Below are 12,371 nucleotides of genomic sequence, written 5' to 3'. Positions count from 1 at the left end.
GGTTTTCCAGATGATTTTACTTATTCACCATCTCTGTGTTCCCAAGCCAGAGGCCCTAACAGCTTCTGCCATTGTGGGAATATTCTCTAACTGGGAAGTGTGAGGAATTCTGAAGTTCAGCCTGCAATCTCGTCGATGGTTTTCATAACCTGAAGCGTGGAGCCAGTGGGAAGGATCTGGACCTGGAGTTAGCTGGGCTTGGCTGCCTGGTTCTAGCACAGCTGTGGAGCCTTGGACATCTTGTCCAACGCGAATCTGTTTCCTTACCTAAATTGAAAATATAAGTACTAATATATCCCCTTGCAGGATTTTCATAAAGATTAAGAGAAGGTAACGTTTTTGGTGTTTGGTAAATGGTAGCTTTCATAATGACCTTGCAAAGCGATGGGGCTCCCATGTTTGTGTCAGTAGGTTTTCTAATTGGACTTGGGGGTCTTGGGGCAGATCCATGCCATGCTGTCCCTCTGAGTTGGTCTCAACTTGGAATTATGTGACTGGTGAGATTGAGGTATGTGTGGAGACTGTAGAGTGTATCACCTCTTCAGCATATGACCTGATTAAATGAGGTTCTCTCCAACCAGTGATTGGAGTGGCAGTTTGCTTACCTCTGGATATTGAATACCTGTTGACGTAGGCACTGGGAGGTGCTCTTGGCCTGGACTAGCTCATTTACTCTTCAGAAATACCCTACGAAGTGGGTCCTGCGGTCTCCACATGAGACTATTTGGGCTCAGAGAGGCCCCCTTCAGTTGGGCTGTCAGGTTTAACAAATAAAAGTACAGGAAATATTGCATGGGACATACACTACAAAATTATTTGTAGTTTATCTGAAATTCAGACGTAACCGGGCATTCTGTGTTATATGGCCACCCTACCCATAACTTCTCCAAGATCATGCAGTGAAGGAAGGACAAAGCTGGGACTTAGGTTTTCCTCCATCTGACTCTGAAGCCCATGCTGTAGCCAGTTACTCTGTGACGTGTCTGTGAGAAATCAGAAGTAGAACTCAGGTGTGAAAGGTGAGGAAACTGTTGTCAGATGGGGTTTAAAGTCCTTCACTCATTGTAAATTGACAAGCTGAACTCGGAGGCACTTTTCTCTTTCTCCTGATTGGTGGAAGATAATTCCCTATTAGATCTAATGGTTAAAAGTAGAGACAGCTAATGAGGGGTTATGAGATACCTATTATATATGCCAAATACTGTGCCGGAACTACTCTGGAAAAAGCCCAATCTTTTCAAATGAGGATTTCAGGTAGAAATTGTGTGGTTGTTGAGGTGACCCAGTCAAAGGAAGCACCACTGACCCTGAAAGCCTGTTGACCTAGACTTGACATTATACACGACCTTCTGCTGGGAGAACTCTGGGGAGTACCTAGGGGCAACGTGTCAGTCATCTAGGGTCTCTGCTGACCCTAGAATAGGTGTTCAGTATGAGTCTTTCCAATGGGCTGCACAGAGAATGATTAGCTGCTGCTGAAGAATCGGATATTTAATAAAGTGTAGATATTTCTGGACTCTCAAAAATCCATGAGTTTTCCTTGGCGGTCAAATGCATATTCAGGGGCCATGCCTGCTTTCTAAAAGCTCGCCCGCCTGCTTGCTCACCCTGCCATTCAGGATAAACCTGAGGCACTGCCCATTGCTGTGGTGTTGGGCTTCATCTTTGAGCCAGAGGTCAGCCTTTTTAGGGAGCCTGGCGAGCTTTGAGCGCTAGAGGGCAAGACGCATGAAGAACCTACTGGAAGAAGACTCCCTGTGGATGAGGAGGGGCAGGAGCAGTTTGCTCCCTCCCTCTCTCCTGATTCCCCCAGGATTGTGGTGGGGAATCTTTGGAAGAAAAGGGCAGGGGAAGTTTGCCAGTCTCCCTTAGGAGCACTTTGGTCTCCATCTCTATTCTGGATTGAGTGAGAAATTGACCTAAAGGTGCCTTTTGCTTTTCAGGTAGCTTGGGTTCTGGCAAGTCAGAGGAACTAAAAACCCCCATTTGGCACCAGTTCTGTGTTTTGGGAACATTAGCATCTTTTTGTATAAGATTATCTGGGAGTATTAATTGTTTGAATTATTTAACAGGAGTGGGTATTTCTGAGATACCTCGAATTTGGGGGTACCACTCTACATTTAAAGTACTGGTTCGTTCAGATTAAACAATGAACTCCACTGCATTTCTAGGTCAATGTAAAGGATTTCAAGACTAATAACCATTGTATGATAATGATAATACAAAATACCTGATTCTAAGTACTTTATGCATATTAAATTCTTGCAATAACTTTGAAGTTGGGACTATTATTATGCCTGTTGTACAAATAAGGAAACCAAGCATCAGACCATGTAAGTAACTTGCCCCAGGTCACACAGATGGTTGGTGGCAGAGTCAGGATTTGAACGCAGGTAGAGGGGGAGTGGCAGGCAGAGGAGAAGCAGGCTCCCCGCCAAGCAAGGAGCCCAATGAGGGACTCGATCCTAGGACCCTGGAATCATGATCTGAGCTGAAAGCAGATGCTTAACCAACCGAGCCACCCAGGCGTCCTGGGCTCCTAAACTCTTAACTGCTGTTTTGTGTAGTTGTGTGTTTGTGTGTGTGTGTATGTCAGACATAGACATATGTCTGATGCAGTCTTGCAAGAAGGATATCCTAATTATGCGTACTCACACACATCTTTGACATTCAGATTTTTCAGAGGATTTAAGAGTAAACAGTGGGGTTTGCAAATTGGATGAGGGGCATGCCAATTGGGAAACAGGTGAATGGGAAGTGGGGTAGAGCATGATACCTCAAGGGAGAGGGATGGGTTAGTGATCCGGGCTGGGTGGTCCTGGTGGGAGTGGAGTAGAGGGGTTGATGCTGACATTTACAGAATAAATGGGTAGTTCTGAGAGTCTTAGGGGCTTCAGCAGAAACCAGGGAGAAGAAAATGGCAAGAGGCACTGATATTAGAGAATTCTGGGAGGAAGGGAGTTAATGCTCAGGATGGAGAGACTTAGTTACAACTCTTAAATGCAAGACTACAGTAAATTGCTTGTGAAAGACCTGCCTTGCCTCTTTGTCTGTCTACCTATCTCTGTAAAGAAATTGATAAAACCTGCAAATAAATGGTTATGTATGTTTTAGGGAATTTTAATAATATGCTGGTTCATTCACTAAAAACTGGCTTTTTCAGACCCATTCTTGCTACTTAACTTGCCCACAGGTATGTGATTTTTACCTGAGAAGTAGCCATCGCTGCCCAAGTATTTAGAAACTGTAACCTCTTTCATTCTAAATTGGAAACATTCCAGTGTCTTCTGTAATCATGGCTATGTTTGTGTGTGGAATAAGGACAGAAATCAAGGAAAAGCTTCAACGCTGCCAGGAATATGTGCTTACCCTGACTGGCACGAAAGTAGTGTGCAGCGTAGAGGACCACAGATAGCTTATTTTTTAATGGCTTGCTTTTGCCTCCAGTGGAGTGATGTTCGCTTCCGAGAGTGTGTGAGTCTGTGTGCGCGCCTCTGTGTGTCTCTGTGTGTGTGCGTGTTCCTTTTCTGCATTCAGCCTGCGTCACTACCATGGTAATCAGTGTTTCTCAATGGCCTCTGTAGGTGAGGAGCGTTTCTTTGAAGGCTAAAGAGCCGCACTTCCCAGACATTAAATGTGCATAATGCCTGGAGGGTTTTAAGCCCTGCACTAAGCATGCATGTCTCATACCCAAAGTAGCCCCAGCGCCTGCATTCCCACAATCGCGGCAGCCCTGGAGCAGATGCGTGCAGTGCTCCTATCTGCCTGTGCTTTGCACTTTGGGACAAAGTTCTATAATCATAGCTCACGGATTTGTTTTCTCCACACTGTAAAGCCTGAATTGTGAAGATCTCATCATGCCATAAAGGGCAGCATGAGCCAAGTTCTTGGGGCTGCTGAGGATTTCTTTGCCTTTTTTTTTTTTCTTTTCCTTTTTGGAGATGTGTATCAGAAAAAGGCTTTGCCTTTAGAGAGAAATTTGACAGCTCTTGCCAATAATGTGTAACAATAGTAAATTTAATGGCAGACCTTGAAGTGTATAAAAACTTAAGTCCAGAAAAAGGTAAGAGTCATACTACTAATTTTAAGGTAAGTGGAATAGTCCTAGTGAAAGATGGGATACATTTCTTAATTTATTTTATGTTTTGTTAAATATTATTTAAATATTTATTTGAACTCTTGACAACATATTTGAGATTCTATTTCAATAGGAGATGAAAAGGTAAAGTATTTTTGATGAGGCAAAGTGTTTTTTTTTTTCTTGCAAATGTATACTTCTGTAACAGTAAAATTTGCATGTTGATGAATCGGAAGTGCATTGTAATAAAGTGGTCAGTGACAAAACCATTATATTCTTAGGTTACTAGCCAAGGATGTAGATGTGCTTAAAAATTGTATTTGTCTGACACCTATGAACAGTGAGTTTTAATTTAAACATCTCAAGTCTTCCTCAGTTTGAATAATGAGTAAAGCTGTATTTTAACTTCCTACTATAATCTGGACAGAATGATTCCCCATTTGTATCAATTAAAGAGAGTCATGTAGAGTGAAAATCATTAGCTTTATAAAATGACATGGTGTAAGTATTCAGCATAGATAAAATGGAGGCAGAATCCATGTATCATGTTCTTTGAATCTGTCAGCTCCTGTAGCGTGAGAAAAACATTTGACAGTATGAGTTAGGAGATCAGAAATTTAAAATACATGGAGATTGTTCTTGAATTACAAGAAATATGCCTGCCTGGTCAGACAGAATAAATGACATGTCAAGAAATGTCTTGGAAACTTGTCTTCCAACTGGAATTCGTCTGTCATTTCAGATTATTCATGTGCGTCTACTCAGATGTAACTTTATCATGTCAGTGCTCCATGTGAGAGCCTGTCGTGAGACTGTTGCTAGCTTATGGTATCAGCTTCAATGTGTCAGGTTCACAGTTCCAGCACTGATGCCTGCTTTTTATGCTAAATATAAATTAGACCATGGATGAGATTTCCGGAGCACAACTCAGTTTTCTAAGCCTGGGAAGGACCTTTTATATAGAAATAGGGTAGGATTTGGGGGATTTGGTTAACTCAATATGCAGTTTGTTGGAAGGATTTTCCATTTAGAGTTTTGTCTTGATATGCTTGGAAACTCTTTTGTATGCTGAATACAGGAGTAAGTTGAAATGCATAGCATATTATTAGGATTGTCTGTCTTTGCACATCACAGAAATAATGATGAAAATGATTTCCATTACTTTTACCATATAAGTAATCTTTAAGATTGAATTAAAGTTAAGCTGAAGCATTATGGCAATTTGAATGAATTTTTCTAATCATATAAGCTTTTAAAGTGGATGAATGTAAGGTGTCTTGTTTCAGGGAAGATGTTTTCATGTACAGATGGTCTTATCAGATTTTTTTCCATGAGCATATATTTCATATTTTACTTATTTTCAATTGTTTTAATGATTCACTTTGCTAAGTGAAAAATTTCCTTTACTGACTGCCCATCTTGGTATTAATTTTAGTGCATGGCAAGACTATTTTAAAAGAAATCTTTCTTCTGAATTCCAGAACAGTTATAAGTGAAATATCTTAAATTATACAGAGCAATTCCATTTCAGTGTGTATAAAATTAGTAGATTCTAATTTTCATCAATTCTGAGTTGTATTTATTATTAAACAATGTTAGTGGAAGTGGTTTCAAGTGATGGGGCTATGAAGTTGAAAAATGTTCATTCAGAACCCGAAAGACCAAAGAAACCCGAGTTTTGATGGTATATCCCTAGTCTTAAAACTGTATATTAAGTGTAAAACTCAAGTTTGCTCCTACGTTTGTATTTATGCATATACTTAGGATAATATTATTAGCCTCAAATTTTAGTATAATGTACTAAGCCTCTGAGTTGGAAGTCATCTCAGTGATTCTTACCACACTCAAATCTGTAAGGTATTTAAATTGCAACATAAAAACAGAAGTCAGAGGAAGCTTTAGGCATGTAAGGCGAATGTTTTTCTAATCTTGTTATGTCTATGAACCCCAACCTCCCTTTTAGCAACAAGAGCTAATACTACTTCTTACTTCACAAGGTTGTTATATGAATTACTGGTATAATGCCTCTGAAAGCATTTGGGAGATGGAAGGACCCCAGAAATGTAAGATGGTATCATTCTAGAAATAAGGGTAATGCACATTTCATCTACTTTAATTGAAGAGAAATTGTATTTGTTCTAGAGTGCAAATAAAAAACACTTCGACCTAGAACCTTGGTAGCATCTGCTACTAATTTTCCCCTTGGCTTCGTATAACCTACGGGACAGCAGGGTGCACACTGTGTATTGAATGCCTTATGCTGATGTCAATGTAGGAGTGAGTCCTAGATTTCTAGAGCAGGAAGAAACGATGGCCACCTTACTCTTCTAAGGAGAACAAAAAAATAGGCTGCACATTTTTCTCTAAGATACGAAGTAGATTTGTAGCTGCAATTGAGCCCTCCAATTCCCAGATCATGATGGCTGGACCTACTCTTTTTAATGATACAGATTTTTGCTTTTAGGAGATGCTAAGCATTTTAGATACTTGTGATTTCTCGCTTTATGTCCTTTGAATTCTTTGTACGAGGGAGGGGAAAATGAGAGTTTCTCATGGAATCCATAACTTAATAATTAATTGGTACAGTCAAAGATATGTTGAATGCTTTATATACAAAGTGCTGGTGGGGGATATGAAAGTGAATAAAAGTATTAACCTTTTTTAAAAATAATTCATGGTATAGTGCAGACATACTTCTATCACTGTAATTATGGTAACACTGTAATAGAGAACATTCCAGTGGTATCTTGAGTGTAGAGAAGTAAGCAAAGGATTTCTGGAGGTAACATTTGAGTTAAGCCTTGAAGAATAAGAAGGAGTATATCTGGTAGATAAGCAAGGATTGAAGATGAAGAAGTAGGCAAGGGCCGGGTATTATAATAAAGACCTCATAATCCAGGCTAAGAAATTTGGACATTATCTCTCCCTGTCCCCCTCTTCCCCCCACCCAAAGGAGAAGTTTTTAAGCTGGGGAGAGATTAATCTGATTTGAATTTTGGAAAGATCTCTGACAACAGGTTAGAGACTGAGGGGAAGGATGAGACTAGAGCAAGGGAGACCAGAAAGCTCTTGTAGTAAATAGGTGAGAGTACAATGGTCTCAAGTTTCTTAGCTTAGACTTTTCACCTTTTCATGAGAAAATATTGGACTCTGAAGTTTACATTGGTGTCCTTTGCCCCAGATCAAAGCTGCCCTAGAATTCACACTGCATCTTCCTCTGTATGCACATTTTATCCAATTACTATCTTGCAATTGGAATACATTAGCTACAAGTAGGTAATTACCTGATGTGAAATTTAACATTTCTGCTCTAAGTTTACAACCTCTTTTTATTAGACAGAATTTTGCCTGATTACGATGAGCTCTGTTTTTCTTTTTTTCAAGATTTTATTTACTTGTTTGAGAGAGAGAGAGAGAGAAAACGAGAGAGAGAGAGAGAGAGAGCACAAGGGAGAGGGAGAAGGAGAAACAGGCTCCCCGTCAAGTAGGGAGCCAGATGCGGGACTCGATCCCAGGATGCTGGGATCATGACCTGTGCCGAAGGCAGCCACTTAACTGACTGAGCCACTCAGGCACCCCTCTGTTTCTCTTCTACAGAGAACAAGAAATATTTTCCCCAAGCTCAGAGCACTCCAACTCAAACTTTTTTAGGGTATTATAAGACATTGATTTGAATGTTGTCATGTTGCTTGCATAATCAGTCCAAATATAACAGAGTAGGGAGGTCAGTGGCCATATCTTGGTATTTAACTTTGTTAAAAATTACTATTTCCCTATTTAATGAACAAGGTGAAGCTCATGATACCGTGTACTTTATTCTGTTTCATAGATCAATTAGCCTAGTTCTGAACAATCTAGTAGGGCAAGTTCTTTATCATTGTTCTCATTAAATTTTTTTGCTCTTTTCATGTATTTTCTGGTCTAGATAAATTTTAGAAATAGCCTGAATAGTCCCCAAAGTAATTCTGTTTGGATTTTTTTTAAAAATTGGAACTGCATTGATTATGAAATTGCATTGATTATGGAATAACTGAGGTGAATCACTAACTTTAAGAGAATGAATTCTGCTTTTCAGGAACATAGTAGGACTCACTAAATTTTAAGTCTTTTTTTAATGTCAGTAAAGATTTAGCGGTTTTTTTGAAGAGATTTATTTGAGAGACAGAGCGAGAGCGCATGAGTGCACGAGTGGGGGGGGAGGGGCAGAAGGACAAGGAGAGAGAATCTCGAGCAGACTCCCTGATGAGCATGGAGCCTGACACAGTGCTCCACTCACAGCTTGATCCCATGACCCAGAAATCATGGCCTGAACTGACACCAAGAGTTGGAAGCTTAACCAACTGAACTACCTAGGTGCCCCTAGAGTTTTCTTTCTTCGTGTCGGTCATCTACATTTCTTGTCAGGTTAATTCTTGTGGTGGTTTTAGTTGGTATTGTGAATAGATTTTTGTCAGTTGCATTTTCTTTCTTTCTTTCTTTCTTTCTTTCTTTCTTTCTTTCTTTCTTTCTTTCTTTTTTTTTCTTTTCTTTTTTTGACTGGGAAAATAACTTTATTTTCTTTGTGGGTGTGGGTAGATGTCTAGTCTCAGAATTTTTGCTTCTTCACACCAGAGCACTTCATGACTTTGGGCATGTTGAAATGCCACAGTTTTGCTCAAGGGCCAGCACTTGCACAGTGGGACGTTATCAATCTGGACATCCCTGAAGCAGGCAAACAGGTGCACAGACATGGTGTTTCTTGAAGCAGTTGTATTTTCGGATATAGTGGAGGTAGTCCTGGTGGATGACAGTGGTCTTCTTCATCTTCATGTTGGTCACCGCACCAGACAGAATCTGCCCTTGAATAGAAACATTACCAGTAAAGGGACATTTCTTGTCAATATACATGCCCTCAGTGGCCTCCTTGGGAATCTTGAACACTAGACTGATATTTTTGTAGTGTCACAGGAGCTTCTACTTGCCAGTTTCTCCAAACAGGACCCTCTTATTTTGAAAGATGGTCAGCTGCTTTTGGTAGGCATGCTCAGTCTGAATGTACGCCATTTTTTTTAAAGATTTTATTTATTTATTTGATAGAGAGAGAGAGGGAATACAAGCTGGGGGAGTGGGAGCAGGAGAAGCAGGCTTCCTGCTGAGTGGGGAGCCTGATGCGGGGCTCCATCCCAGGACCCTGGAATCATGACCTGAGCCGAAGTAGACGCTTAACAACTGAGCTACCCAGGCGCCCCTGAATGAACGCCATTTTAAACACAATAGTATAAAAGAACTAGTACAAGAAATATGTTTTCTTCTCTTAACCCTCTCCGCCTCTTTCCTAAGGAAATTACTTTTAACTCTTTTACTATCCTTTTTGTAGGATTTTAGTGTTACGCTCATATCTCTAAATGATGCATCTGTACTACTCTGTTGGTTTTCAATTTTTGATGTCATCTTTTGATTTTCTTCTATGGTGGATGAGGAATTAGCTCACTAATAGCATCCCCACATCTCTTTCAGTTACTTTATTGGTTGGCTATCTTTGTGACTTTAACAATTTCGCTTACATTTTTTTTCTCCTGCTCTGCCAAATAGAAATACTCTACCTAGTGACCATGGTACTCCTTTTACCAATCCTTTCTCTCACTTGTCCCTCCTTACTTCTCTCACATATAATAATTTTTTCATTCTTTTTCAGTATTCATCATTACTCCTTCCATGTTTTAATCACAGGTTGATTTTAAAAGTTTAATATCAATAAAGCTTACATAATATGGCTGCATAAAGTTATGTTATTGTGAGTACATAAATGTTCACCAGAGCAAGTAATCCCCTAATTTAATTTTTAATTGCTCAATTTTAGTTAAGGATACTGCTTTAGAACATGGTATCTGAGGAAAAGGGTAGATTCTGAAGATTTCTATACCAGAGGATGGCATCAAATTCATTAGAAAAAAGTCGAGTACCTAAAAGTCATTTCGACAGCTAGCAATCTTCATCATAACTCAATGAGATGAGTAAAGTTGTTATCTCAACTTTGGGGACGACAAATCTGAGTTACAGAGAGAAAAATAACTTGCCCCAGGTCATAGTGTAATTTTGTAATTGGTAGAGCTGACATTTGAATACTGTTAGCCAACTTTGGAGCCCAGACTTGCAGTCATGTTCTCTCTTAGTGATGCTGTTACTTTCTTGAAGTTGGTAAGATACAGAGGCAAGAAACAATGGACTGCCTTCTCTGTAAGACATCTTGGTTTAATTTCTTCTCTCTGCATATGGTGTTCCCTGGAGTAAATGGGCCGGCAGCCGAGTACTTCCTGATTAAGAGAAGGAAGAGCTATGAGGTAATTGATATAGGGCTTGGCATAGGGAAGCAGTGGGGTAAGAATGGTTATAGGGTGGGACCAGATCATGCAAGGTCTTTAATATCCTCCTGAGGAGTTTGGGCTGAATCTAATGAAGAAGGAAAGAAGACGATGAGCTTTGGAGTTGATGGGTGATATAAAAGTTGTAGTTGAGGAAAAAAGAGTGGCTTTTGAGGGAAAAAAAAAAAAAGTACCATGAAGGATTGATAAAGGGTCCTGCAATCTACTTGAGAAATTGGTTCAGGCATATCAAGGCCATGAGCCCTAGTCATGGACTTTTTCACAAACGTTCCATTACTATCTCTAATTACTTGTCAGCAAAACAGAAGCTATCATGAGCAAGTTAGAGTTATTTCAGCTGTCTCTTTGAAGAAAGGTAAATGATTATTTCTATTGATCTGTTTAAAGAGTAAGTCATGATTGTAGATGTGTGTAATAATAAGGTTTTCATCTAATTCAGTGACCTGTTGCTTCTTGCTTTTAAAAATCTGTGTCTGTATTGTCTGTTTTTTCAGGTATGGTGTGAAAAGATAAACCCCGAGAGAATATACAGGCAGGGGTCTGAGGCACCCGTCCCCCCAAATGCAGATATAAAATCAGAAAAGAAGGGACAAAATAAAAGACAGATTTAAAGGCCTGTTGTGTTACTCTCTCTTTTATAATTTCTCCTTGCACATTTTTTCTCTCATGTCTATGTTCATTTATCATCGTTTGCCCTTTTCTTTATTCTTTATTTTGAATGTCCAAGATTATATCTGATGACTTTTTAAAAAACCCAAGCAATATTGATCGTATTAAGTACTAAGTTAAATTTTTCCTTGCCTTTCTCCCTCCTTAGATGTCACCATAGTTGATACTTCGTTTGGCTTGTGGACTTGTATCCTTCCAGAGTGTGTGTACACGTGTGTGCACACATACAGAAAGGAGCCGCACCACTAGTGCCGGTCTCACAGGGAATTACACTTTTAAGTGACGAAGGACCATGAAAAATATAAATTTTTTCATAACCTACCTTCCTGTTGCTTCTTGTTGAGTTCCCATAGGGACACGAGACAAGACTTCAGCCTGAACCTAGGAACTAAATGCCTCATATTGTGAACCTTCTCTTGGCATTAAGGTTTGAAGGTTAATTTCAGTTATTTTGTGCTTTCCTTATTCTCTGATTTTTGCAATTTTAAAATTTATTCACTTCTTTTCTCATGTTCTTATTGGTGTTTTGAAAAATGGCAGGGCCAGAAAATCCACTTGGAAAATGAGAGAAGGCAGGCATGGGGAGCATAATAAATAGGGATATACAAATTTTGGTGGTGGGGTGGGGAAGAAGAGGGACCAGGTCTCAAGTTTCTTATTTAATTTAATTTAATTTAATTTTTTTAAAGATTTTATTTATTTATTTGACAGAGACAGCCAGCGAGGGAGGGAACACAAGCAGGGCAAGGGGGAGAGGAAGAAGCAGGCCCCCAGCGGAGGGAGGAGCCTGATGTGAGGCTGGATCCCAGAATGCTGGGATCACGCTTAACGACTGCGCCACCCAGGCGCCCCTTTTATCATTTAATTTTAATCTTATATGAAGAATTTGGCCAGTCCTCTTAGAGTCATTCTGGTGCATAGTCATTCTGAACTTTATTTCCTATTCTCTCACTATTTGCTTACTTCCTCCTGTCTCAAACGTATGCCTTAATTCCTGAGGAAGTGGCGAGTGGAAGCTAGGTATACCCAAGGGGAGAATGAAAGACATGAAGAGTGAAGCTGTTCCGTTCTCCTCACACTTGCCTTCTTTTTCCACTCTGGGCACTCACTCTACTATCCACTGTCATCTCTCCTCCACCAAGTCTGCCTTTTTGTGTTTAAACTTCCTTCCTAAAGTTTTCGCATTTCCCTTCTCTTTTCACAGAAAGAAAGTTTGGACTGTATTGGGTTTGTAAAGCTACACGCGAGTCTACGAAGATAAG

At 39.8% G+C, this 12,371-nt stretch overlaps 1 protein-coding gene and 1 pseudogene across 7 annotated transcripts in view; one reads left to right on the top strand and one right to left on the bottom strand.

The window, feature by feature from the left end:
• The window catches only part of PLCH1 (phospholipase C eta 1), a 206,501-nt gene that overhangs the window by 55,301 nt on the left and 138,829 nt on the right, over positions 1-12,371 (top strand). The gene's annotated exons all lie outside the window — the stretch shown is intronic.
• On the bottom strand, positions 8,664-9,121 carry LOC123801872 (small ribosomal subunit protein uS17 pseudogene; annotated as a pseudogene).

This window comes from Ursus americanus, chromosome 20 (assembly GCF_024610735.1).
Source record: "Ursus americanus isolate L20-20 chromosome 20, mUrsAme1.1.p, whole genome shotgun sequence".
NCBI classification, from domain to species: Eukaryota; Metazoa; Chordata; class Mammalia; order Carnivora; family Ursidae; genus Ursus; species Ursus americanus.
The sequence above is the reverse complement of the archived record's forward strand: the minus strand, read 5'-3'. Positions and strand labels throughout refer to the sequence as shown.